Below are 26,300 nucleotides of genomic sequence, written 5' to 3'. Positions count from 1 at the left end.
TTTAGGCTGATAAATCTGGATCCACCATAGGAAATACCCTGGGAGGTGTGTTTGTGATTCAATCTTTCTGTGTTGGGATGGTGGGTAAGAGTGGGGCTCTGGGAACTAGGGAAGCAGTTCAGAACTTGTTGCAAAAACTTGGATATGAAACTATAAAACACAGCACCAGGTTGGAGGCAGCAGGAGTAGAAATGAGGGAATGGATCATGAAAATCTTTGAAAGGAAAAATGGCTGGGATGTCTTGGGCAAGGGGAAAGAAGTATGAACATTTACCAAAGGTGAATAAATCCTGGAGAGGAGCCTAGTAAGGCACATGGGAGGGAAGAGTTTGCAGGTTAGTTTTCGCAACTGAAGCACAGTGAAGAGAGCCAGGGTTCCGAAAGAACAGAGAAACAGAAGTCAGCCCTGCTGCCTCATTCCCAGAGTGTGCACCCTCTGGCACTGATTCTAGCAGGGCTGTGTGTATTGCTCTCCTCTCACTTTTCCAGCTGGCACCATTTGTGACAACAGCACACTCTGGAAGGACAGCTGGCCAGGCGTCAGGTGAAATGAATGACAAAAGGTGACTGGCTCCCACAAGGCCAGTCCATGCTTCCGACCTCCATATACCAATGTGGTTATCAGATCCACCTGGGCTTGAGTTTCAGGTCTGCCACCAATGACCAGGCAACCTTGGGCACATCCAGAATCTCCGGGAGCCTTTGAAGCCTCAATTCTGGACTGGGAGTAAAAAATAATATCCACCTTTTTTCTTGTTATTTTAAGCTTTCTAACCAAGTTGACCAACTTGTCTCAGATTTACAACAGTGACTCAGTGTGAAATAAAGAAAGTATTGGCATCTGGGTTTCCAGCCCAGGAAGTGGACAAGTTTTGACTTTTACATGAAAAGCACAAGGTGACTAAAAGAAGAATTTGTTAAATTAAATTGTGAGAGACTGGATCTTTGAGGAGAGAGCAATCACCAGTATAAGAATAGGTCAAGGTTTTAGTCAAATAGATTTCCCTTCCTGATATGCTTAAAGAATCAATAAATGTTATCTTTTCCCAAGGTGTGCTTAGATAACTACTTTTACATATAAGTAGGACATTTCACCAGATCACACACTCATGGATATTTTAGGATCCTCTGGAATTGTCAAAAAGCAGGGAAAGTTTAGGTTTGTTACTTGGGGAGACTTCTTTTACAGTGAGCCTTATCACTTCATAATGAATATTTTTAAGGGGCTGGTTGGAAAGTTCAATGTTTATGCTATTTAAAAATTATACTAGCCATTAAATTCAAAATTTTAGTGTGGAGGCAATTTTTGCCTTCAGCAGGAAGAGTGATATTAAGACATTTTTTTTTACTTTCTCCATATTTTCCATTTATTTTTAAGTTTCTAATGATACACACGAGGTAGCCCAGAATAAGCTAAAAAAATGGCTGTCAAATGGTTTAAGTATCTAAGTTTCCTAGCACCTAAAGTCAAGAAGTAGGCTGCTCTTTGCTAGTTCTGCAGTGTTGAATGAAGCAATTATTAATGGAAAATGAGAAGTGACCAGCAAGTTAACCCATATTTACTGCAGGCAGATGACTTTTATGTTCAAAGCTGTGATTCAAGTAACTACTGGTATACCTAGCTTTAAAAGCAAACTACCAAACAACTATGTGTGTTGTCTCATTTACCTTATTCGGCAACTTGGAAGTAAGTGATATATTCCCATTTTACAGATGAGGAAGCTGAGGGCTCAAAGAATTTAATAACTTGCCAATGTCATCAGGCTAGCAGGTGGTTGAGGTGAGCATGGAATTCAAGTCTGCCTGATTCTAAAGTTGGGGCTCTTTCCATTACATCATACTGTCACCCCAAGTGGACAGAAGCAGCACTGACAGCTATCTGGATCTGGAATGATGAGTTCCATCTGAAATGAGGGTGAACAATGTACAATTTTGGGGAAAGCTGATGGGAAACAAATCAGAATCAGCCCTACAGAGCAAGGGCTGGCTGTATTATATGGAAATAAGTGACAGGAAAGGACAATTCATCACTAAATAATTTTTTCTTGGGCCAGTCGTCTCCCAGGGTACTTGAGAATTCTGGTGTAAAAACATTTCTTATGTTTACATCACTCGATCACACATGTAACCCTGTTTATCTGTTAACATCTTTGTGTTAATTAGTATTCGAAACTTGTTTTTCATGGGACAAGTGACTGGGATGGGACAGAAAGAAATGCGATGCAAAGAGAGTAGATTTTGATGGTCTGAAAGGTGAAAAAAAGGTTTCAGAGAAGAAACTACCGAAGAATGGGAGGACAAGGTGAGGGGTCACAGTGAGAGGCCTCTCCTACTCTCTGAGTTCCTGTGAGGGTATGGGGAACGGAGGGGCCAGGTCAGGGACAGGGGCCACCAAAGGTTTACATATCCTTGGTGTTATAATTTTTAGTTAAGGGTGACTCTGAATTAGGGTTTGAGGCACAAATGATGGGAAAATCAGATTGTGAGCAGAGTAGGAATTAATCTTAGTAACTGTCCAGCTTAACTTGGAAATGGGTTGAAGGCCTGGAGCTATTGCTGTCCCTGAAAGTGGACCCTGGGAGCCGGCAGGCCTAGAGGCTGATAACAGAAAATCCAGGCAGGCGGGAAGATTGCAAGACCTTCACCAGCTTGTGGCACAGGTGGGGGCTGCCTCCTGGGGTGAGATGGGAAGTCAGTGAGACAGCATCATAAGACCACCCTGAAAAGGAAAGGATGTGCAGAGAAGGAAGACTAGGAAACTGAGCTTCATGCCTGCATTCAAAAGGAAAAATAACCTTGTTGCTGTGTAGTGAGGAAGGATGTTTCTGTTAACACGGAGAGCTGGGAAGAGCCACAGAGGCTGTGGGAGGCCTTCTGGCGTGTTCCGCTTGACCTCCCACTTGACTCGTGGCACCTCGCCTGTGATGGACACCAGGAGCCACTCCCAGGCCTCCACTTGTGAGTGTTGAAGTGTTAGTCCCATAATCCAGCCTACAAGTGGCCAGTAAGATGGAGTGCATGGGGCACAGTGCAAATTCCAGCCCCTTCGATAAGTCGTCCATGGTCTGGGGCTTGCCTGATCAAAAGGTGCAGACTGGAATTAAGATTCCAGATAAGCAGAATGAGTGTCTGGGGAGAGGCCTATTCAATTCTTTGAGGCCAACTGCTGCAACTTGTGGTCTTTATTTAACCCACACAGAGGCAGGGATTTTTTTCTATTTTGGCTAGTTTAGTGGACAGCTTGTGTCTCTAATGGCCCAAAATATAAATACAGTGCACACCAAAGTGAGGTATCTCCCCATGCAAGGCTGAGGGCCCATTGTTGAATCTCCTCTTGGAGGGCAAACTCTAAATATCATACAGGTTTAGTTACAAAAATATTGGGTCATGTTATCTGCTTCTCATCTGGATCACATATTATAATTGATTAACTGCCTCTGGGCCAGGATCCTAACTCACTTTTGCCTATGTGGTCTACTTGCTGGCCATAGAATCTTTCATGGGACAACATGAAATGAGAAAATTATCTCAATGATTTATTGTTTAGTGCATTCTTTGAATATGTGTACATAAATGTAATTTGGGTAAAATAGATAAAAGAAAAATAAAATATCCTAGGAAGGAAATGTTGTAATATCCGATTGGCAAACCCGCAATGGAAAAATCTTGATTCTTAAAACTTTGTTCTCAGCAGTACAGAGAAGGAACACTGACAAGAGTCTGAGATGCAGTCCCAGAAAATACAGATTTACATAGATCAAGAATTGTCTCTGGAAGTAAAATGACTCTTCCTCGTTCACATGCTAAAGAAGCTTTCCCTTTTCATAAATGGACCTCCACCCACTGAAGCCCATGATGGAACACTCCTGGCAAAGCTTGTCTATATTTGCTTGTTCTAGAGCCAGAGATGGAAAAAGCTCATTTCTCAGATTTATTCACCAGTATTGTTTTTTCTCAGATATTCCCTATAAATTTTATTCTAGGGAGTAAGTGAATTCTGAGTTAATAATATCAAGTAATTTGCATGCAGTCATGTAATTTGTATTTCTTTCATTGGACATCTGAAAAATGATGGACCTACTCAGATTTCTGGCTTTCCAACAGTTTCAATACATCTGATCCCTGTAAGAAGACAGCATCAGAGTGGCATGCTACTAAAGTGTTACTTGATTAGAGAATTTAAATGAAGAAATAATACCAGTTAACTCTCTTTAGAAAAAAAAAATATTTTTGACTCCCGTTGTTCTTTTTTTTGTTTGTTTTTTTGCCAATTGTTAGTTTAGTTGAAGCATAGATTAGTTGAAGCATGTAAAAGAGACAGATTGCTGTGATGAACCCTCCTTTACTCGTCACCCACAGACATTTCTAAGTCCTCATTGGTCGAGCTTCATATAAACTCCACCAACCATCTTTCCTTTTATTTCGAAGCACAACTCAAAAATCATTGCATCTCATCCTTAGATATTTCAATATGCTTGAGCGTTTATTTTGTTTTATTTAAAAAAAATTTTTAAGTTTATTTATTTATTTTGAGAAAGACAGAGTGCGAGTGGGGGAGGGGCAGAGAGAGAGGGAAACACAGAATCCCAAGCAGGCTCCACTTTCAGTGTGGAGCCAGACATGGGGCTTGATCTCACGACCCTGGGATCATGACCTGAGCTGAAGTTGGACGCTCAACCTACTGAGCCACTTAAGCACCCAGAGACTGGTCGATATAATTTATTTATTTATTTTAAATGTTTATTTATTTTTGAGACACAGAGTGTGAGTGGGGGAGGGGCAGAAAGAGAGGGAGACAGAGAATCTGAAGCAGGCTCCTGGCTCTGAGCTATGAACACAGAGCTCGACGCAGGGCTCAAACCCAGGAACCATGAGATCATGACGTGAGCCAAAGTCCAACGCTCAACCAACTGAACCACCCAGGCACCCCAAGACTGGTTGATATTTAAATTGTGTCCCAAGCAGCTTTGCAGCACATGCGTGGCATAGTGCATGGTTAAATCCTTTAATGAAAAACAACAAACTTTATTTGAAATAAGGGAATTTGATACCTTTGTGCTTTATAACTGTCTACTGTTCGAACAGAAATCTGGAGGTTTAACATGTTTCTGGCAACCATGTTGTCCTTTAAAACTTGAAATAAACAAAACCTCTTTGATGAGGGAATCTCAGTGTCATAACTGATGGGAACAGTGTAATAAAAGAAGCTGGCAAAACCCATGAAAGTTTTATGAAACAAATACTGCCAAAATAGAACCACAAACTTCTGCTAGGTGATAGTCAACAAAATAAATGTACTTTTCAATACTTCTCTTAGGAAAACCAAGCTGAAATCCTATATCAAATCTTGCTCAGTTCACTTTGTTGAAATTTCACTAAAAAAAAAAAAAAAAAAAAAAAAAAAAGCTTTGGTTTTCAAAACTAAGGCAGTGTTCCCAAACTAAGCCAACGTGACACTTAGTCATTAATGGGATATGGACCTCAGTGTTCCTCCCATTTGTATTTGGAAATCAACACATACACAGGCATTGAACATTTCAATGGTAAATAAAAAGCATCACATTCCTCTTTCCCCAGGCCAGCTACTTTTACAGTTGTCTCTCCCTGGGCTCAGGAAAACAACTCAGGATCTGAGCTCCTGTGAGAACCTGTTTGATTCAAGCTCTGCCAAGAAAACACCAAGTCGTTTACCTTACACTACAATGCAGGCTGCCTGAATAGTGGGCTGATCAAAAGGGATAACAGGTCAGAGCACTGAATAGAACCACAAAGAAATCCATCCCTAAGTGCATTTCACTGGGCATCCATGTGTCCTGCTCCTGGTTTCAGACCTCTGTTTAGCTCCCCTTTTAAATAAGGCTCAGTTGATTTTCCAGTTAATTTAAAAGCAGTAAGAACATGTCAGAAAACCCAAAAGCAAATGGGACAGTCATAGCTTCCTTTCCCAAAGATGGTTATCAGCGCTATCAGACATCTCTGGTCTTCACCCCTGGGAACTTGCCTTTGCCTCCATTTGGACAGTGTCTAAGGATTAATTGGCAAGAAGCTGTCTCCTGATATTGAGTTTCTTCCTTCCCTCGCTGACAATCGAACATCACTCCCGCCAGTTTACTGTGATATTGTGGTGCTTGAGAGTGGTTCTGAAACAGCCCAGGCAGACCTGCCTTCCTCCACATTGTCCCGTACCTACTGTCCATTCCCAGGGACTAGAATGTGGTTAGAAAGAAAAACAATGGGCCTCAGTGCCATGGTGCAGAATGGCAATGGGAGGAAATGACAGAGACACAGGAAACAGGGAGAGAGGTTTTCTTACACAAACAAGCCCAGGGAGGAACAGACTAGCAAAACAAAGGTAAAACCGGAGAACGCAGCCACTGGGCCCCGGGGAGAATGTGGTCAGGGCAGGGCCTCTGCCAGAGCAGTGGAGCCAGGGACCTTGGCGCCTGTGGCACCTTGGTGACCAAGTCTACAGGGGCTCCTGAAGTCTGAGGCAGTAGAGGGGTCAAGAAAGAAACCTAAGAAAATACTGACCTCTGGGCTTTAGAGTCTTGGTGAAGGGCTCACCCTGTCCCTGTGGGAGTCAGGAGCAAGCTGCCTCATCCCTCTGTCCCCGCCCTCCCTCTGCCCTCCCACACGACACAGTGGGGGAATATTCACAGCTGTGAGCATAGCTCCTGCCTTGGGATGGGGACTACTCTCTGGAACAGCCCGCTCACTAGCTCTCTTCTGCCAAAAGATGGAAGTCCGGGCCTCTCTAACTGATGCTGCACCCTTGCTTTGTCCTTCCTGGTTAAAGAACTGGTTGCTCTGGGATGGATCCCTGCCTCAGTTGCTCCTGCATCTCCATTCCCATAATGCCTGGTAGGCATCCTTATAACAGATCCTGTGTGCTCCCTTATCATCCCTTGTTGCTTGCACAGCGCTGTGATCCGTGACCTCTGCACAGTGCCCAAGCTTAGTAGGTGCCCAGGAAAGGCATGGGACATGAAGTTAGTTGAATCCTTGCCTGTACTCTTGCTCGCAGGTAGAATCTTCCTGTTCTGGGGCTTCTGATGCTGGCTCCTCCCTGATGACACCTCTTGGCCACTTGCAGATTCTACTTGCTCTTTTTTTCTACAACTTTCTTCCAGAAAGGGGCCAGGGAGTGTTCTGACAGAGCAATAGGAAATGCCTTCTGCCTGCTCCCTAACTATTTTGAGGGTAGCATTTAGGAGTAGGACCACTGTCTGGAGAATGCTGCCATTTCTAATATTCCTCTGTGGAATTATTTTTGGAAGGTGTCCCCATCCCATCCCCCAACCCCCAGTGGAAACGATTCAGCCAGAGGCAGCTCCAAGGGTTGCTTGGGGGATGGTAATGGCTAGAGCTGTCCTATAATCTCCACTGCCCTCTCTCCTAAGCCACCATGAGTAAGACAATACATTTTTATGTGCACTATTTTTTGTGTGACTATTGCTAGTTTTCTAAATGTGGTATTAATAAAATAATAATTTTAAAAAATCTATGCCCATTTGAGCTGAAGTTTCCTAAAAGGTACATGGAGACTTTAAGAGGTGATCTCAGAGACCAGGAGGATGTGTTTCAGAAAAAGTTTACCCTCTTAGAGAGGGCTTCGCTTTGGGGCTCATCTCCCCTTGAGCTATGAAGTCACATTTAGCATTTAGTTTGACATCCAGTTATTCAGTGACATCTACGTGCCCCCACATCTTGGTGTGGTGAAGTTATGAAGAAAGGAAGAAATGAGGCAGTAAATGGAGGTGAGGCCTGCCTCATACACTTCTGTCTTCCTCATGAGCCCTTGGCGGGGAAGAGAATTTTACAGGGGTTCTCAATAAATAGCAGCCACATTAAGTCATGGCCCATGGCTCATGGTAGAGTAGGAAGGGGCCCTCAGGTCAAGGAACAGTGGTCAACTGGATGACTTGAAGGCAGGTGTGAGACAGAGGGGAGTGATCCTAGGATGGAGGGGAAAAACCACCACTGCAGGCACAAAGTACTTGTGTGATTAGTTAACCAATGTACGTCCCTCTCATTGAATTATAAACTTCAAGTGGGCAGGGACTGTGTCCAGAGTTATTTGCAATAACTATTTGTTGAGCAGGTGAATAGATACATTTATAACACTATTGATTTTTTAGAAGTTTCTAATTTACGCATTCAGTCATTAAAAAAGAAAAGTTCACAAAATACATTGAATCTTGTCTCTGAGCTGAGCACTGGACAGACACCTTGGAGTAATGCAAAGCAAACAAATAAACGAAGCTTCCCCATCAGGATATGGTTCCCCATAGGATAGAGCTTGCCCACAGAATTCAGCGCTGCAAAAAGTTAATTCCTTCATCATGCTAAAAACCAGCCCCTGGAAATTCTGCTCATATTTACTGGACTTACTGATGATGTCTCAGTTTCTCTCCATTGGAATTATCTCTTTCTTGCATCTTTCCAAAAGATACTTAGGATTCTTAGGAACGTTAGTTCATTTATCTCTCAAACTCCCAGCCCATGTACAACAATGCAAGTTTGGTTGAATTAAAGTGAATTTCTTTTTTTTTAGTGTTTATTTTTGAGAGTGAGAGAGACAGAACACGAGTAGGGGAGGAGCAGAGAGAGAGGGAGTCACAGAATCCGAAGCAGCTTCAGGCTCCAGGCTGTCAACACAGAGCCTGACACAGGACTTGAACCACGAACCGTGAGATCATGACCTGAGCTGAAGTCAGACGCTTAACTGACTGAGCCACCCAGGTGCCCTTAATTAAAGTGAATTTCTAAAATTTGGACCTGTCGTCTCCAGACATGTGAAGGTGGAGGTGGGTCTAGATTTGACAATAAGCTAATGAACACAGCACTGTTTTCAAAATGCTCTGAAAGCTGATAAAGCTGATTACCTCTTAGTCTTGGGCTAAGACATACAGGGATTTTGAAACTAGAAAGAAACTTGCAAGTAACCTTCAAATTTTTCTCATTTTATAAAGAAAGGTAGAAGACAGAGTAAGAGTTAGCTTCTATTGTTAGCTCTATTACTCCATATATCCACCGATTCTAAAGAGATTATAGATATGGAAGTTTAAAGTGCCATGTAAATGAGGTGCTTCTGGCAAGGCTGGGTGGACACTCATTTAATTTTCTAGTACCTGGAAAGTGGTTTCAGATAAAGCAAATCATGACTGTTTCTTTAAATCAGATGATGTATGTAAGGCTCCATTATAGTCCCAGGCTCGTAGTGAGTGCTCAATAAATGTTTGCTATTATTATTATGATTTCTTTAATATCTCAGAAAGTATCATCATTTCAGAGTACTACATGGACCAGTTGCACTTGAAAATACACGTGTATTGGGTTTATATGGAACACAATATGTGATGGGATATCTTTATCTTGATTAATACAACAAGCCAAAAAAGCGAGATTTTCTGGTTGAAGGAATAAAATCCATGCATTTAAATCTGGAATTAATCCCAGAGAGCAAATTTTATCCCCTCAATTAGTCTTCATCTTTCTTCATCTACATTACTTATTTAGAGTATCTTGGTTAAAACTTTGTTTTTAAGGATCAGATCTGAATGGATACTCAGTGGTATTTGTATAATCACTATACATATTTACATCAGTTTTCCTACAGAATTTGAGAGGAACTGAGATAATTATGATACTTCCAACTTACCCATAACATTTAAATAACTAGAATACAAAGAGGAGATAATTTTTACCAAATAGTTGGAGCTTCAAAAAACAAATTCCTTATTTAAAAAAAAAATCTCACTTTAACAAGAGGTTTGCATCAATTTTTTTTTTTACTTCAAAATATTTTATTTCCATCATTTTTTTTTTTTTTTATCTAACAGCAGAAGCTGCTGAATGAAAATATTCATTCTCTGGATGGGGACATGCAAAGGCCATGTGAATGTGTAACTTAGAAGTGATTCTAAGGGGGGGAGCACCTGAGTGGCTCCATGGGTTGAGCATTGGGCTCTTGATTTTGGCTCAGGCCATGATCCTGGGGCTCCACACTGAGCATAGAGCCTGTTTAAGATTCTCTCTTTCTCTCTCTCGCTCTCCCCCTTCTGTCCTACCCCACTCACACACATTCTCACTCTCAAAAAAAAAAAAAGTGATTCTAAGGGAAAATTATAAATAAACATCTCAGACCATTGCGACCCATTCTACTCTACAAACTTCCCAATTTGTGCTTTTCCTTTTATCCATGAGCTGATGTTTACTTTAGAGCTGTGCTATTACTCGCAGTGCTTCTAATTGAATATTTGACTTCAACTGGATTTTAATTAAAATGGATTCAAACTGGAATGGGAGGCCTTGTGAGAGAGTAAAGCCCATCGCTGGATGTTTGGTCAGATCCCCGATGGTTGTACGCTGAGGATGCTGAAGAGAGCATCCTTTGGGAATTTGCCTATATGGCTAATAGAATCGTTTCCAATTCCTGAGATTTTATTCTAAAGATCTAAGTTAACATAATCATATTTATTTTTTGCATTTATTGTGTAACTATTCCATTTGTATGAGATATTTGGCATTTTACTTAATTTTATGCTGCCTGTTCCTTTTGTATTTATGCAGCTGCACACTTGATTTTAAAATCACTTGAGATTTGCTGGTCGTGCCTTAGGCAGTTGTCACCAAGACCCTCCCCACACCCTCCAACACAACTCACTGGAGGAACAGCCTCCCTAGGGGGAAGATGAGCAAGTCTGGAGTTAAAACAAGACTATAGATTCTGGAAACTCATTTTAGGGAGTTTGATGCAAGGAGGCAGAAAAGGGAACAGAGGGACAATAAGAATGATTTATATTGCTATTTAGGAAGCAGAGAGTGAGATTTGTAAAAATAGTCAAGTGTTTTCTCAAAGAAAGTGAAAGAGGCACATCCCAGTCAGTTACTAATGGGATTGCGTTGGCTCCATACAGCCTTGTTCACAATGAAAATGAGTAAGAGTCTAAACTGCCTAGTAGGGTTGTTTGACTGCTGTGTTCTCTTTTCCTCATGGCTGCTATTTCAGTGGAGTTCTTTGTTTTTCTTGGGTAGGTTCAGCTCATGAATATGCACCTGCTTTAATCCTCCCAGAGCCCTCCAAATTTACACGCCTTGTGAAAGTTGGTCCCTAGGTGTTGAGCAACGCTCAAATTACCTGCATTTATGTCGCAGAGTGGGAAAAGTAACAGTTGGCCACTTGCTGAATTTCTTTCTCCATCAATTTCAGAATGATGTGGAGGCTAGTAAGGAGCTGTGAATCAAGTCTTTAGGTAAATGAGAGAAAGATTAACAGAGATGGATGTTAACCAGACTTACTGTGATTATTTTTGTGATATACACAAATATTGAATCATTATGTTGTACACTTGAATCTAATACATTGTATGTCAATTACATCTAAATTATAAAAAAAAAAAAAATGGAGAAACTTGGACCCTGAACTATGGAAATGTAACATTTTAGAACCAGCAGATGCCTTAGAGATTGTCTTGTTAACCGATTTTCTACCCTGATTGTGCGTTAGAACCATCTTGGTTGCTTTCAAAAACAATGGCAATATTGGGACTCTACCCCAGACCAATTAATTTCCTTGAATTGGCCTCAGGGAAACTACCTTATTTTTCTGATAAACAAAAGGAGGACTGCAGTTTCTGTTAATTACACCACGTTCCACAGCAAGTGGTGGCAGAGAGATACCAGTGCCTGCCTCAGGGCAGTGAGCTCCCACCAGGAAACATTTTGGTAAAATCTCATTTCTCTCCTTAATTTCAGTTTTTTTTTTCTTCAGTTCCAGATGGAAATAGTAATCTTCTATTTCTTTATGGCATTTCTTTGCCTCCATGGTCACCAAACACCAACTACATCTTTGAAGGATTTCTCTTGCAAAATAACTTGGAAACTCCAGGCTGTGTTGTTTATTTAAAGAGTCCCTGACCAGAGACACTTGGGATAAACCAAGATCATGTGGAGTTGATGAAGTTCCCCACATAAACACACACACACACACACACACACACACACACACACACACGCACACACATGCACACACACACAAACACACACATCTTGAGCTGAAATTGACCAAGCTGGTGGGTTCAAAAGGGTAAGAAGTTAGGTTGGAATGGGTTAAATGTACAGGAAGGCATTCTTGTCTTCTCCCCTCTCCCTTAATTCCAACCCCTAAGCTACACTGTGGTTAAGTGGGTCACATGAGAGCCTCCCAGGTGGCCCAGCCACCCTCAGGAGGAGACACTTGTGGTCCTCTGACCTGAGGGCAGCGTTTTCCATTACAGAAGTGAAATGAGGCTATAAGGCTGGAAAGGGGACATTGTTGTTGAATGGTGGCTGACTTTTACAACCCAGAGCAGAAACTCAAAGCTTTCAGTCTTCCCTTGTCCCTCCCTGCCACATTTCTTTTCACAAAGCAACAAATTCTGGCTGGTTATCACTTATGCTCCACCCCATTCTTCTAAGTTAGCTTTTGTGCAGGAAAATAGAGAACTGTTTTCATTGCCTTATCAGTGTCCCAGGAAAGGGGAAAGGAGCGTCTGGGCTGCTATCTGCGCCTTGCATAGGGACAATGAAATGCTGAAAACAGGCTCCATGAGCAAGGGGCTGCCACTTCAGCCCCACAGAGTGTCTGTAAGGACCAGGGAAGGAGGGGCTGGGCTTAGCCTTCTGCAAACATAATAGCCCCTGGGGTGGGCTGCCGCAAACAGGAAGGGTGTGGGCAGGATCTGAGTGCAGCTGCCATTCTGCTCATGCCCCCATTCCCACAGCCTTTGATCAGCACGCAAATGGCATTTTGTGCCCTGAGATAAATGCTCGGTCAGAGGGGGTGGGGGCTGTGCAGGGGGATAAGGATTAAAGATGAAGATGTTTTATAACCTGCCTTAAGGATGTGTGCTTTAAACCTGGGATCAAGGAGGTGCTAACTACAAGGGAACAGAAAGATTTTCCAGGAGTGCATTCATTCATTCCCCAGGCATTTTTTTCTGCACGCAATAAGTTCAAGGCATTGTGGGGCACCTGGGTGGCTCAGTCGATTGAGCAACCAACTTCAGCTCAGGTCATGATCTAGCAGTCTGTGAGTTCGAGCCTGTTTCAGGCTCTGTGCTGACAGCTCAGAGCCTGGAGCCGCTTTAGATTCTTTGTCTCCCTCTCCTCTCTCCCTCTGCCCTTCCCCTACTCTCTCTCTCTCTCTCTCTTTCTCAAAAATAAATAAACATTAAAAAAAAAATTCAAGGCATTGTGCTAGACAGTGTAGGAGATGCAATGGTGAATAATACACATGCTGCTTCCAGTCTAATATGGCAAATCTCATGTGTTGGAGAGGTTATTTGGAACGTTGGAAATCGTGGATTTGCGTAGCAAGAGGTGGGGTACTCTTTCAGCCTGGATATATTCTTCCCCACAATAGACTCAGACACTCACTGTCCCCACCTCAGGATTTGTGCTCTGCAGTTGATAATCACTGTGGACTAGGAATGCTTTGCACATTTGAAGTGGGTGGAGGCAGATTAATAAAAACAAGGGGAACTCCTTCTTAGCCTAATTTGCAAAGCTAAGACTCATACAAAAAATCAAATAAGCAAACAACAATAAAAACAATCAAAGCCTCCCAATACACAGTAAAGATTGTTATTGCACAATCAGGGAAATGTGGATCTAAATCAGTGAGAGCAGAGAGGAAGTGGCTTCTTCCAGCCAGACCAATGGCGGTGATAGTGATGGTGGGCATGTGAAGAAGAGCCTCAGGGAAGTCACGATTCCTAGACAAGGCTTTGAGTGTGGATGAGATGAAATTGAGGTGTGTGGTGATGGCAAGAAGTGCCAAGGAGACTGGGAATGGTAGAAAGAACAGTTTGGGGGCAAATAAAATATTATTAATAGGGCACAGTGGTGGGGTGAGCACATCTGGTAGAAAATAGCTCACTGTGGGTAAGACTATATATGTTTACCCCAAGAGGGAAGGCTGGAAAACAGTGGAAGGCTATTCTATAGAAGTCTTTGAATGCAGACTAAGACCTTAAACTGTGATCAGGCCACAGTCTATGGGGAAAACCCATCACTTACCAACCCTAGACTTTTCCACAGCCTGAAGGAAGGTCCCCAGGTCCTGTGGTGTAACTAACACCTTGCCTCTGGGCCACACACAAAAATGAGGGCACTACACCATGAAAAGTCAAAAAATGGCCAGAAACCTTTCTGAAACTCTAGGCAAAGATGTCTTACCATCATTGGTTGGTTCATAAGACAAATATCTCAGGGAGGTGTCTTTTTAAATTTGTGATTGAATTATAATTTATAATATATAATTAATTTATATTTAAAACAATTTTTATTTATAATTTAATAATGTCCTGGCATCGTTCCAGGCCTTAGGAGTGCGGCACCAAACAAAAAACTCAGAGTCCTGTCCCCAAGGAGCTGATATTCTAACTGGGGAGAAGCAGCCAACAAATAAATGTAGTGAGTCAGGGTTAGGAGGCAGATTCATGCAGGGTAAGATGTTGAGAGAGATGGTGGTGGTGGGTTAACTTACATAGGGTGGTCAGGGAAGGCCTTCTGGTAACTGAATGACATTTGGGCAGCAGTATGACTGAAGTGAAAGAAAAGCATTCCAGGCAGAGGGAACTGGGGGGGGGGGGGAATTTGTCAGTTCTATAGTCAATGCAAGGAAGAGGGACATTGCCACGTCCACTTATGATGGATACAGGCACCTCCTCTCTGAGGTGAGGAGATGAGTAAGGGAAAGCCAGTCCTGCATGCTTGACCTGGAAACAATCCCATGGCCCCGCTGGGGGTTTTGTTCCTTGGGCAATTCTGGGTGTTGTTTAATATAGCCTTCTTAGGATGGAGGCAGACAAAGTTTACCAAAAATATCTCCATAAGCCCTGATTTTGGTGAGCAATGCTGGATTAGGAAAACACTGTGGTTTAGAATGCTTCTATGACACTGAAGCTGGTTTTTGCAAGGAGACTGTGAATTTTATAGAGGATGGTGGATTGTTAGGGATGGAAAAGTGCTTCTTATAGGTCAGTTGTTTATTAATCCAAAAAAGATTTCTCCTTTGAAGTGAAAGGGCAGATCCATCTGTCTTGCCCACTTGAGCCAACAACACACCAATGAATGGTGTCAGAGTTTTTTTTGGCAGAGGAAATCCCTGTTAATACACTACAAAATTTGGTATATTTCCCCATACCCTACAATTGCCTGCTGCTCCCCTAAATGTTATGTAAATATAGTTGGAAAGCTTTAAAAAAAAAAAAAGCAAGTATAATAAAAAGAAAGAAAATGTGGGGAAAAATTGGTAAGTGGAGTGAGTCACATATTTTGGTATACATATGTTCCTGAAAACTAGAAAGTTGAACCATAGAAGTACTTACTTCCTGAGGGCTAAAATATGAAGAAAAAAAACAAAAAGAAAAAAATCCTAATTTTTAAAGAAACACTTAGGAATAATTCAAGAGACATTGCCAATTGCCAATATTAATTCAGGTTGAAGCTGCTTCCTCTTATAACTAGAATTCTTTTAAAATACTTTTATTTTCATAAGGTAAGGGAAAAGATGTAATCTAAAAGGAATATAAAAACTTTTCTCTATTCTTTTCCTCTTTTCTTGTAATGGCATTTCTTCAAGTGTGATCTTACCTGAAAGACCACTTGTTAAGGAAATGAGATGAGTTTGAATGCATTTTCTGAGCTGCTGTGGTGCTTTTCTGTTTTGGACCCTGAAGGATCTTAACCGTGAATATGTTAAGACCACTCAAATAGCAGCACACGTGTCAACTATAAATGGATTATTAAGCTACATGCTCATCAAACAGGGAGTTTTAAACAAGAAAAGGAAACCTATTTCAAAGAGACTTTCTTTTGTTCTGTATTGGGTCCCTGGAATTAAACATTCATACATGTATACATATATATTTCACACATACATAAATCTCTAGAAAATATAAATTTCACTTTTCTTCTGCTTATAACCACTAACTTTTTCTCCCCCCTCCAAATCTCTTGGAAAATGGCCCAGGGCTGCTTTAATGGTTTCTTTGTTCCCTTACAGAGCAACAAACCCTTGACCATAAACTCCAGCCTGTGTGCAGATCTAGGTTCTGCCTTACACTTGAGGAGCCATCTGCCTGAAGCTTAGAACTCTGGGGTGACCCTGTGGCCCTTTGGTATCCTGGTTGGAGCCCAGCTGCAAGTAAGTGGGATGAATGAGAGCCAGGGAGTAAGGGGGTCTCTTCCCATCCGCCCTAAGGTGATGCTTTGGAAATAAATACTTTTGAAAATCTGCTTGACCTAATTGTAAAACCCAGGAGATGGAGTATAGAATCAACTGTCCTGAGTTGAGAATTTTCTTAATTTCTAGCAGGGGGAGGTCCAAGATAAATCAGATATTTTAGGTGTGGGTGAAATCCACTTGAACCCAACTTGCAACAATGGACAGAGGATCCTTGGGGTGTAGTCAATCCTTCTTTGGCTACTTTGTAGCTCTGAGAAATTGAATATGTAGCCTAACCTCCTTGAGCTTCTACTACCTTAGCTCTATAATGTGAGGCAATTTCTTCCTCCTACTGGGATTGTGAGGCTCACATGACACACTCTTTGAGGCCGCCATCATCATTCCAAGCACTTAGTGCCTGATACACGTTTGCTTTCTTTCTCTTGTCTATGAATAGGGTGTGGGCATTGGCTCAGGTGCTCAGGCCCTACAGCAGCATATTATTCTCAGACCCATCTGACACGAACACCTGATATTAACTATTTCAGACTTAGTTGTGAAATCGTATGAAATTCCACTTTCTTAAAATCAGCATTAATTTATTCAACATGGATATCTCTTAGACTCTGTGCTAAGCTCTGGAGATATCAATGAAGCACAACCCTCATCCTAAAGCAGTTATGAGTTTAGGGGAAAGTCCAGCATGTAACAAGGATTACTTGGAGTCAATCAGGCAAAGAGGATGGCAGGTGAAAAAGGTATTGGGGGGTCATTTTTAATAAGGACACTGAATAATTCAGATGGAGGTGGCTCAAGTAACATACCTGAAAAATATATTGCTCTTAAATATATTCATTCTAGAAGTCTAATTTTTACGAATAACGATGTCCCTTATAGTTGACTACAAAAATTAAGCCTGCTTTATCACCTTGTCTTATTATGTACTCTTATTTTTTTTTTCTGTAACCTCCAATCCTATTTACCAAGAAAACCACACTTTCTCCCACACCTTTTCCAATCATCACATCTAATGAATACAAGCACTCAAATAATTAACTTCACTTAGCTCTCTCAAAAGTGTAGATCTCTATGGGCATGTCTCCCAAGCCACCAAGATTGTGTTGAAGTCTCTGCACATTATAAACACATATGTGTAAAATCACTGATTTAGAGGCACATGGATACATGCCTGGTCTCAACTGCATATAGGTGTCCAGTGTTCATTTAGATGTATCCAGCTTAATAAGGAACAAGCCTTAAGTGGGCCCATGGTCATTGTGTAATACTGGAACATGCTTTTGCTTGTGTTTACGATTATAATGGCTTGTGGGTTCAGGTTGTATTTATATAGCACTGTAACAAACAAGGTGAAAAATAAAAAAAAGTTCAACTAACGGGCTAATTGTGTGACCTTCATCGTATATTGATGATTTTATTATTTTCTAACTTGGCCAAATGAGTGAAGTATTTTAGTGGATGACAAGGACAGACAAGTGCTGGGCAAGTGTTCCATCTGATGTATGTTATTTTTGTTACAGCTTAACTTCTTGAAGATCTGTTTTATACAAAACCAGTGTGTGTACTGGCATAAGGCTTGGTATTTACTTTTACCAAAACGTAAAACTCCACATGCAGATTGAGACACCTGGCTCTGCAGCATCCAGGCTCATTTACAATACAATTGTGCCTTCTACCAAGGTTGGCATTGCTGGTGCAGCAACATTCGTGTTCATTGTTTTGATTTGTCATAATGTCTGGCTGAAGAGTAAGTACTATATTCCTACAAGATAGAGTCAATTGCTGGCTTCTCACAATAATTTTTTTCCCCCATTTGAAGTGGCCTGTGTGAGAGGCAGATGGCTAAGTGATTCCATTACGCATGGCATCTCACACATCTTAACCAATTAGAAAAGGCTGTAGAGAATTACATGGAATTAATCCCATCCAGAAGGTCTAGGGACAGCCTCATCTACTCAAACTCTAGTTACTTGGTTTACAATGTCACAAGAGCCCCTTGATGGGATTAAAGCTGTGTATCTCTGGGCAGTTTGTCTATTATTTCTTGTGAACAGTGTGTGGGGGTGGGGGGGGGGCTACAACTGTGTCAGCATTTGTTGGGGGTTAACAGTAAGCTCTCACATTCATTTTATTCAATCTGCCAAGCCGTGAGGCCCTTTGAAAATGTCCACTTCTTTCATACTTGTAAAAACCATGCCATTTAGTTGACTTCTTTTGGCTTTTTTAAGTGTTTGTTTTGAAGTTTCATTTATACAGGAAATAGACATAATCACCAATAAATTTAACTTTAATAACTGAGACCCTGGGAGCCTTTCCTGGTTGGCAAAAAATTCCCTACATGCTGCAAATCCTCCTTATGGGATATCCTATTTCTTATCTGGAGTTGAAAGTCGGGATTAATCCAGATGATTAAGAAAATCTTTCTAAAAGATACCCTGCATCCTCTTTAAAATTAAACTCTCCTTGGAAGTTTCCTTTCTTTTCTTACTAAAATCATAATGTCAATGATAAAAGTAAAAGTACATCACAGGAATTTTGGTATTTTCCATAGGTATGTTTAAAACTCAAAGACAGTGGGATCCTCCCAATTTACTATTCCACAAAAAATGACATTAGAATATAATTTTGAATCTAATTATTAATAATTGATATTAATTTGACAATGTATGCAATATACTAAAGAAGTTGCAAGTGTATATAAAGAAAAGCTTTTGATTCTTTCATTTAAGTTATCCATTTGAAAATCTCCCACATCATATATACCATATGTATGTGTTTCAGTGAATACACACACACACACACACACACACACACACACACACACACACACTTCATCTTCTTTGTAAATTCCTAAAGCCAGACACCCTCCAGCAGACAGTGTTACTGAAGGTTTCTGTCCCTTCCTCTTTGCTTTCCAAGGCATGGAACTCACACTCTCCTTCTCAAACAGGCAGATATGCTATAAAAAGTAATATCAACCATGGGAAATATAAAGGGAGAAGGGATATGCCATAAACAGGGATAAACATCTTCTGTTATGCAAATCTGCAAGATCCCTTTAAGCACAGAACTGCTCCTTGTCCCCACTGTGGGCCCTCTTTCCTGTCCAGGGACCTATGAATGGGGTCTTTCCCTCTTAAGTGACCCACCATGAGAGGCTTAGATAAGGCACAAAGTTGCCCTTACTAGACTTCAATCCCCCATCTCTGCAACAAAGTGGGAAAGTTATACTTTTGTTAGCACTCTATCAAGGAAAAAAAAACCAAGGAAAACATCCACTGAACAAAGCCTACTTTGTGTGCCGAGAAACCCTGATCCTTGACTATTGTGTCTAGTCTTGTTTATGCAAGAAATGATTTTTCAGTATTTTAGCAAAATTATCAGCAGGGAAATTTTAATATTCTATATGTTTATTTGGTTAGTACACTCTCCAATATCTAGAGGAAGAAAACATTCAAAAAAATTTCTTTAAACAGAGGAAAGAATCAAATGTTCATTTCTGAATAAGAAAGCTCTCACTGTGAAATGCCCTGAAACAGTAAGAAATGTACTTTACGCCAAACTTTAAGAAACTTACTCTATACATAGGATGTGTGGATATGTTCTGTGTTTATACTTTTTTATCATACAGTTTATGTATAGTTTAGTTTATATATTTATATATATATTTAAATATATAAAATACTTATATATTTAATACACATATTTAAATATACATATTTATATATACAGTTTATATATTTATGAAATATTATTATCTCAAGTCTTTTATGTGTGAACAAGTGCGACTATGAGACTCAATGGCTTTCTCTGACTAACCCCAAAGCCCAAGTAGGCTTTAAATTATATGTAGTGCTTTCAGCATGTGACAGAGGCAGGAAATTGAGGGAGAGGTAGAGAACACCAAAGACAGAAGTGGGTTTAGTGATCCCATGGCTCAGGTTCTGAATCTCAGTTCCACACTTCACTCATTAATAGACCCTAGTAAATATTATTTTGTTTTGATTTTTGAGCTATGATGCTAGGATAATAACATCTCCCTTACAGACCTGCAGGTACTCATGTAAAAACCTCCATTGTAAAAGGAGGCATGAGAAATAAGCTTTGAAAGTGGTTGGTTAAGTACCAGAGGTAGGTAACTGCAGAATGGCTTGGTTTTCTTTCTATCTCCCCCGGAGAGGACAAGGGGTCTTGAAAAGACTTTTGCTCTATTACGCCAGTGAATTTTCAAACTAGAGTCTGTTACCCACTCAACAAATATTTATTACTGACTCTAGGCCAGGCGGTATGTCAGATATTAGAAGAATTCTGGAAAATGATTCAGGAAGCTTCAAATGTTTGATCTGAATTTTATTCGAAAAAAAGAATAGAAATGGCATGCATGTTCAATATGCTGGATATCAGGCTGACTCTTGATAGCACTGGTGTTGTAACTCGTGTACTCAGGTTAACTCGTTTTTGTGTAGAGTCAGAATATAGCTTCTCCTGCCTTCTCTGAAAATATTTTTACTTCTAAATGTGCCATTGATTAGGAATGTAATGGTGCTTAAATGTTCCTTTAAAAAATTCAGGCCCACTCATGTGTACTCATGTAAAACTGTACAAGCACACGACTGTGTTACATGAATGCTGGGTTCGGTTACATGAATACTGGGCTCGATAAATGCCAGGTCAGGCCTGGGGATCTGCCCAGAATCTGCTCTGTTCACTATGTAACTACACAGCTATGCAAAAACAAATGACAAGCTACTTTGTTCGAAACAGTTCTTAAGTTGTAATTTTGAGTGCTTCTCTTCTGGCTTTTATATTTTTGAGAAGGAATGAACAGTTACTAACATATTCCTGATGATACAGTTTTTTACAATAAATATTTCCATCCACTTTTTCAGAGTATGTTGAGATTGCAAGGGGAGCTATGCAAGAGTGTCGGCCTTTGCAAAGACTTCTACAGCTGAATTAGGATTTTTCTCAGTACTGTGCAACCAAAACAAAGTACAGCAAAAAATGAAATACTGAGGCTGATTTCAAATTATTTTCTTTTTTTTTTTTTTTTTTTTTTTTCAACATTTTTTAATTTATTTTTGGGACAGAGAGAGACAGAGCATGAACGGGGGAGGGGCAGAGAGAGAGGGAGACACAGAATCGGAAACAGGCTCCAGGCTCCGAGCCATCAGCCCAGAGCCTGACGGGGGGCTCGAACTCACGGACCGCGAGATCGTGACCTGGCTGAAGTCGGACGCTTAACCGACTGCGCCACCCAGGCGCCCTCAAATTATTTTCTAAATCAAAACACTGGTTGTGCTTAATGATGGATTTGATAATAAGCCAATGTTGTAAATTAATTACATAGAAGAAATACACTAGTAGAATAATGTTTTGCCTGTTTCTATGCTGGGGTATTAAGTGCTCTTAAATAAGTACGGAAACCATGGCTTGAGGTATGACTTTCTCCAAAAGGAAGGCCATAGCAAGACAGCAGCAGAAGTAGTATAGAAGCTCGTTTAGGGCAGTGCTGTTTTCCTTGTTTCTGGAGAAAAATGTAAATGTAACCCCCAGACCTGTAGTTTGCATGGTAACACAGACACAAGTGTTCTATGACACAAGTGAATGTCGAATAAAGTTCGAGTGAGATGGTCTCAATCATATTTTACCCATTTTGTGTATAACATCCCTTTTGTAAAGGCATTACCAAATTGCATGCATCTCTTCCCCCAGACTCAGAACCATCTGGGGATCTGCCCAGAATCTGCTCTGTTCACTATGTAACTACACAGCTATGCAAAAACAAATGACAAGCTACCTTGTTCGATACAGTTCTTAAGTTGTAATTTTGAGTGCTTCTCTTCTGGCTTTTATATTTATGAGAAGGAATGAACAATTACTAACATATTCCTGATGATACTGTTTTTTACAATATCATCCTCTCAAGACAAGGCTCATGTGGATTCTTCTGGTTCTGTAGGGCTTATTTCTCCTTTCACTGAAATGTCAATTCGTGCTTAATTCTTTAAAAATCACAAGAAACATCACGTGGATATTCAAAAATGAAGATCACAAGCTTTATAAATATTCCTATGAGAACGTTTCCCTGCTGTGGTCAATATTTAGAGTCGTGTACATTCATAGTGTCCATCGTTATTCTATTGAGACCAAGGAGTAAATATCACTTCCTGTTTCCAGATCTTACAAGCTGAGAGGAAGGAAGAAATAGGGAGCAACCTGTTGGCTGCTGAAGCTGATGCTTCCCTTAAATAAGGATTGGATGGAAGCTATATGTTGCCTCGAAAAGCTTTTGTGCATTTGGGGGTGGGGTAAGGGTATTAGAAAAGCCTGTATTAGTGTAGTGCCCTGCATGGGTAATGATGTTCAGTTATTACCCCATTTACAGTCTTAATAGTTTAAATGTTGACCTTTATATTGGTGATGATTTACAATTACTTTTTGATCTGTTGCACCTATACTAGACAATTAAATAGATGCAAATTTCCAACTAGGAACTAGGGATATATTTTGTTTTATCTTATTCTCTAGGACATTAGTGTGATAAAACTGTCTTCCTACTTGCCTATTCCTTAATACTGGTTCCTGTTTCCTTTGATCCTCTTGGTCCAGTGAGGTCAAGTCATATGCCTCTCCTGAAATCTGTTTGCAGGTTAGCACTGGTGGTATCAGCCTTGCTGATGCTACTTTTCATTTCTCAATCTCTGGCTTTGTCTAGTGCTCCTTCTACTGCTTTCTCTACTGCTCTTTAGGACTTGTTCTACATTTTTGTTCATTTTCTGTTTCTAAGACTACTCCCTTCTGTACTTTTGCATCCATGTCCATAGGTTTTCAATAGGACTCTCGTGTATAGAACCCAAATAACCGCATATAAATTCTGTCATTTTTCATTTTGGAACTATGCCCCGCCTCCAAGACTAGGTTAAGATGAACAATAGATTACCTCTCTCAGAACTAGAATAGTCCCAGGGTGCCTGGGTGGCTCAGCTGGTTAAGCATCTGACTTTTGGGTTCAGCTTAGATCATGATCTCATGGTTTCCTGAGTTTGAGCTCTGCATCAGACTCTGCACTAACAGTGCAGAGTCTGCTTGGGATTCTCTCTCCCTCTCTCTCTGCCCCTCCCCCACTTGCCCTATCTGTCTCTATGAAAATAAATAAATAAACTTAAAAGAAAAAGAATTGGAATAGTCCCTATTGGTCACCACACAGCTCGACTGAACATGAGCTAGTTACTAAACAGTGGAAAGATCCTTGATCATCCAGTCTCTCTCATCCTTCATATGAGACACTTTAAACAAAAGACACTCAGAGCTAATCATCTGAAAATCCTGCCAATGTAAAAATAAGCAAAACTTCAAAAACGTGTTAAAACAGGTGGAAAGGGATGTATGCTTATGCTTAACTCAATATACATTTGAAATCATTGTTTTCCTTTTACAAATAATTATGTGGGGGCAAGAGTAGCCTAGAGGTTAGATTTGGTCTGAGTTCTTGAGGTATAAGCATGAAGAGGACTTACTCTGTGTTCTCGAGCAAGTCACTCCTTGCATTTATTTCCCTAACTCTAAAATGGAAATAATGCCTCCATACTGAGGGTCGTGGGGCTTACTGTCAGAGAAGTGCTTTGGAATCCACCGCTGAAAGGCGCTCAGCAAGTTCAAAGCACTAATACTAAGAAAGGTTTATCATATTTATAAACCAGTAAATCCCTCCCACGGGTGTAAAATGATTCTTACTAATTTTATTCCCTACACAGACCAGAAGAAAAGCTTCAGATTCTTCGATACCATCAACTTAACACAGTGCTCCAGCTGTGTCCAGGCACAAAACTCTTCCCATCCTCTTTTGATTTGCCCCACACGCTGAGCCCAAGACAAAAGAACGCACTACTCGCAAGTGTGACTCATGTGAAAATTGAAACTGCATGCTCCATTTTATTAAGGGCCTTGCTTTCTTTCAGTGGGTTAGAATAATTGGGAATAAAGATAAACACTGTAAAATAAACATGAACACGGAGTCCAATAAAGTCGGTTTGAATCAGCTGCTCCCCAGCAAACCTAGTGGACAAGTGGGGAAACTGCAAGAGGCAAAAAGCTATTGATGATCCCAATGCATCACTTCACTAGGTGCTTCATTTAAATACATGATTTGAATTAATAGAAACAATGTCTAATTATAAGACACATGATAATTGTAATAATCAGGGTTTATTCAAGAGAAGAGGGAGCCTAGAAGAGAAGAGGGCACCTGGCCAGCAGCATGGATGGATGGCAGAAAGGTTGAAGGCCCAACAGAAGTGATGTTATCTATCGCAGGTTATAAAGGGAGAAAAGAAGAAAGATCCAGACATTCAGTGTGTGCCAAGTGTGCCAGGCATCACGCTAAGCACCTTACGTGCACCGTGTCTTGTAATCCTAATAATGAATTTGCAAGATAGGCATTACGATTACTTTTATTGAAGCTGACACCTTGGGTCATTTTTCCAGGTACTAAATAATAGAATAAGAAAACTGTCTGGTTTCATATGACTCCCACTCGCACTGTTGATACCACATCCTGGCACCATTTTAGAAAACAACTCTGTTGATTCTGAAAACTATTGTTAGGTTTTTCATTATGATTTGTCACTAAGCACACTAAAATACTGTTAGTTTCCATCTTGGCTTAGTGTATCTCTTTCACCTCTCTGTGGCAATATTCCCTTTTCAACAATATTTGGATTGAAAGCCTGTTTTTTCAATAATTATATTGAGTTATGTTTTAAATATGTTATTGGTAGTGAAAATACACACGTCAGGTCTCATGATTGGTATTTCCCTTCTGTCCTGATTTATTGATAAGGGTGGAGAGGCATTGAGATGAATTTGAGAATTTTCAAGAAATCTTGGCAAAAGGTGTAAGAAGAGAAAACAATTTTTTGAACACTTCTTTCAGGAAATTTGTTCCAAGTTGTGTACTAGGAAAGGAACACCGTAGTTCTGGGAAATCCCATGAGGAGAAACTAGTGTGTGGATTGCTCTGAAGAAACCAGCTCTTGTCCCAACTGTTTGTGCCCTTCAGTGTCTGCCTCCAAAAAGTCTCTAGAAAGGAACTTGTGAGATTAGTTCAAAACTGTCCCCTGACCCACTAGTGCCTTGGCATTCTTTCTTTACTCCCCTCTCTCCACCGCTCTCTAGGTTACTTCTTTCTTCTCAAATCTTCAGTTTCAATTCCCTAGTAGCTTCTCTCTTGCCCTGGAGCCTGGGGCTAGGAATTGCCTTTGTTTCTTTACTAGACACTCACACTTTCAGCTGCTTTCAGGACAGCATCTGGGGTCTCTCTCTTCCATCTGAAAAACTAAAGGATGAACAAGGGCAGAGAGCCATAATGTTTCTTCTTCGGTGACCAAAGAGCACTGGGTTGCAATTCATCAAGGCCTGGGCAGGAGTGAGGCTCCCATACCTGGAAGTCCCTGTGGGGGCTTGATACTCATTAATTTAGACAAGTCTAAAACCAACAAGGAGGCTAGCCTTACCGTACCCAAGTGTGTAGTCCTTGCGTGCACAGTGTTTTGAAGTAGCATTTGAATTGCACAGTCTTAAAGTGTCTTTTGCACTCTAAGATTCTAAGTATCTCTTTCACTGTAGAGAATGAGGTAAGAGAATGACAATTGAAGCTTGAACCCACTGCTTTTGAAACACAGCTTTGAGAAGATGGCCTGGTCTCTGGCACATGAAACTAGGTATCAGGAATATCTAGGAGACCCTGTGCTTAGGAGCTTGCTCTGCTGTTTTCGATTAAGATTTACTCCACATGGTGGAGCGCCTGGGTGGCTCATTCGGTTAAGAGTCTGACTCTTGACTTCAGCTCAGGCCATGATCTTGTGGTTTGTTGGTTCAGGCCCTGTGTCAGGCTCTGCATTGACAGTGAGGAGCCTGCTTGGGATTCTCTCTCTCTCCCTCTCTTTCTGCCCCTCCCCTGCTCGCTCTCTCTCTCTCTCAAAATAAATAAACTTAAAAAAAAAAAAGACTTATTCCATGTAGGTATTTCCAATGTCTCTCTGCTGTCTTTTCTTGTTACCACTTTTAT

General features: G+C 40.8%; 1 long non-coding RNA gene across 1 annotated transcript in view; it reads left to right on the top strand.

The window, feature by feature from the left end:
- LOC131514802 (uncharacterized) overlaps positions 1-24,857 on the top strand; it is a 49,566-nt gene extending 24,709 nt beyond the window's left edge. Inside the window, exons 3-5 of the long non-coding RNA XR_009263286.1 lie at positions 16,052-16,192; positions 17,752-17,911; positions 23,989-24,857. This is a non-coding gene — a long non-coding RNA (uncharacterized LOC131514802). The remainder of the gene's footprint in view (positions 1-16,051; positions 16,193-17,751; positions 17,912-23,988) is intronic.
- Positions 24,858-26,300: the final 1,443 nt, after the last annotated feature.

This window comes from Neofelis nebulosa, chromosome 6 (assembly GCF_028018385.1).
Source record: "Neofelis nebulosa isolate mNeoNeb1 chromosome 6, mNeoNeb1.pri, whole genome shotgun sequence".
NCBI lineage: Eukaryota > Metazoa > Chordata > Mammalia > Carnivora > Felidae > Neofelis > Neofelis nebulosa.
This window is presented reverse-complemented; position numbering and strand designations above follow the sequence as displayed.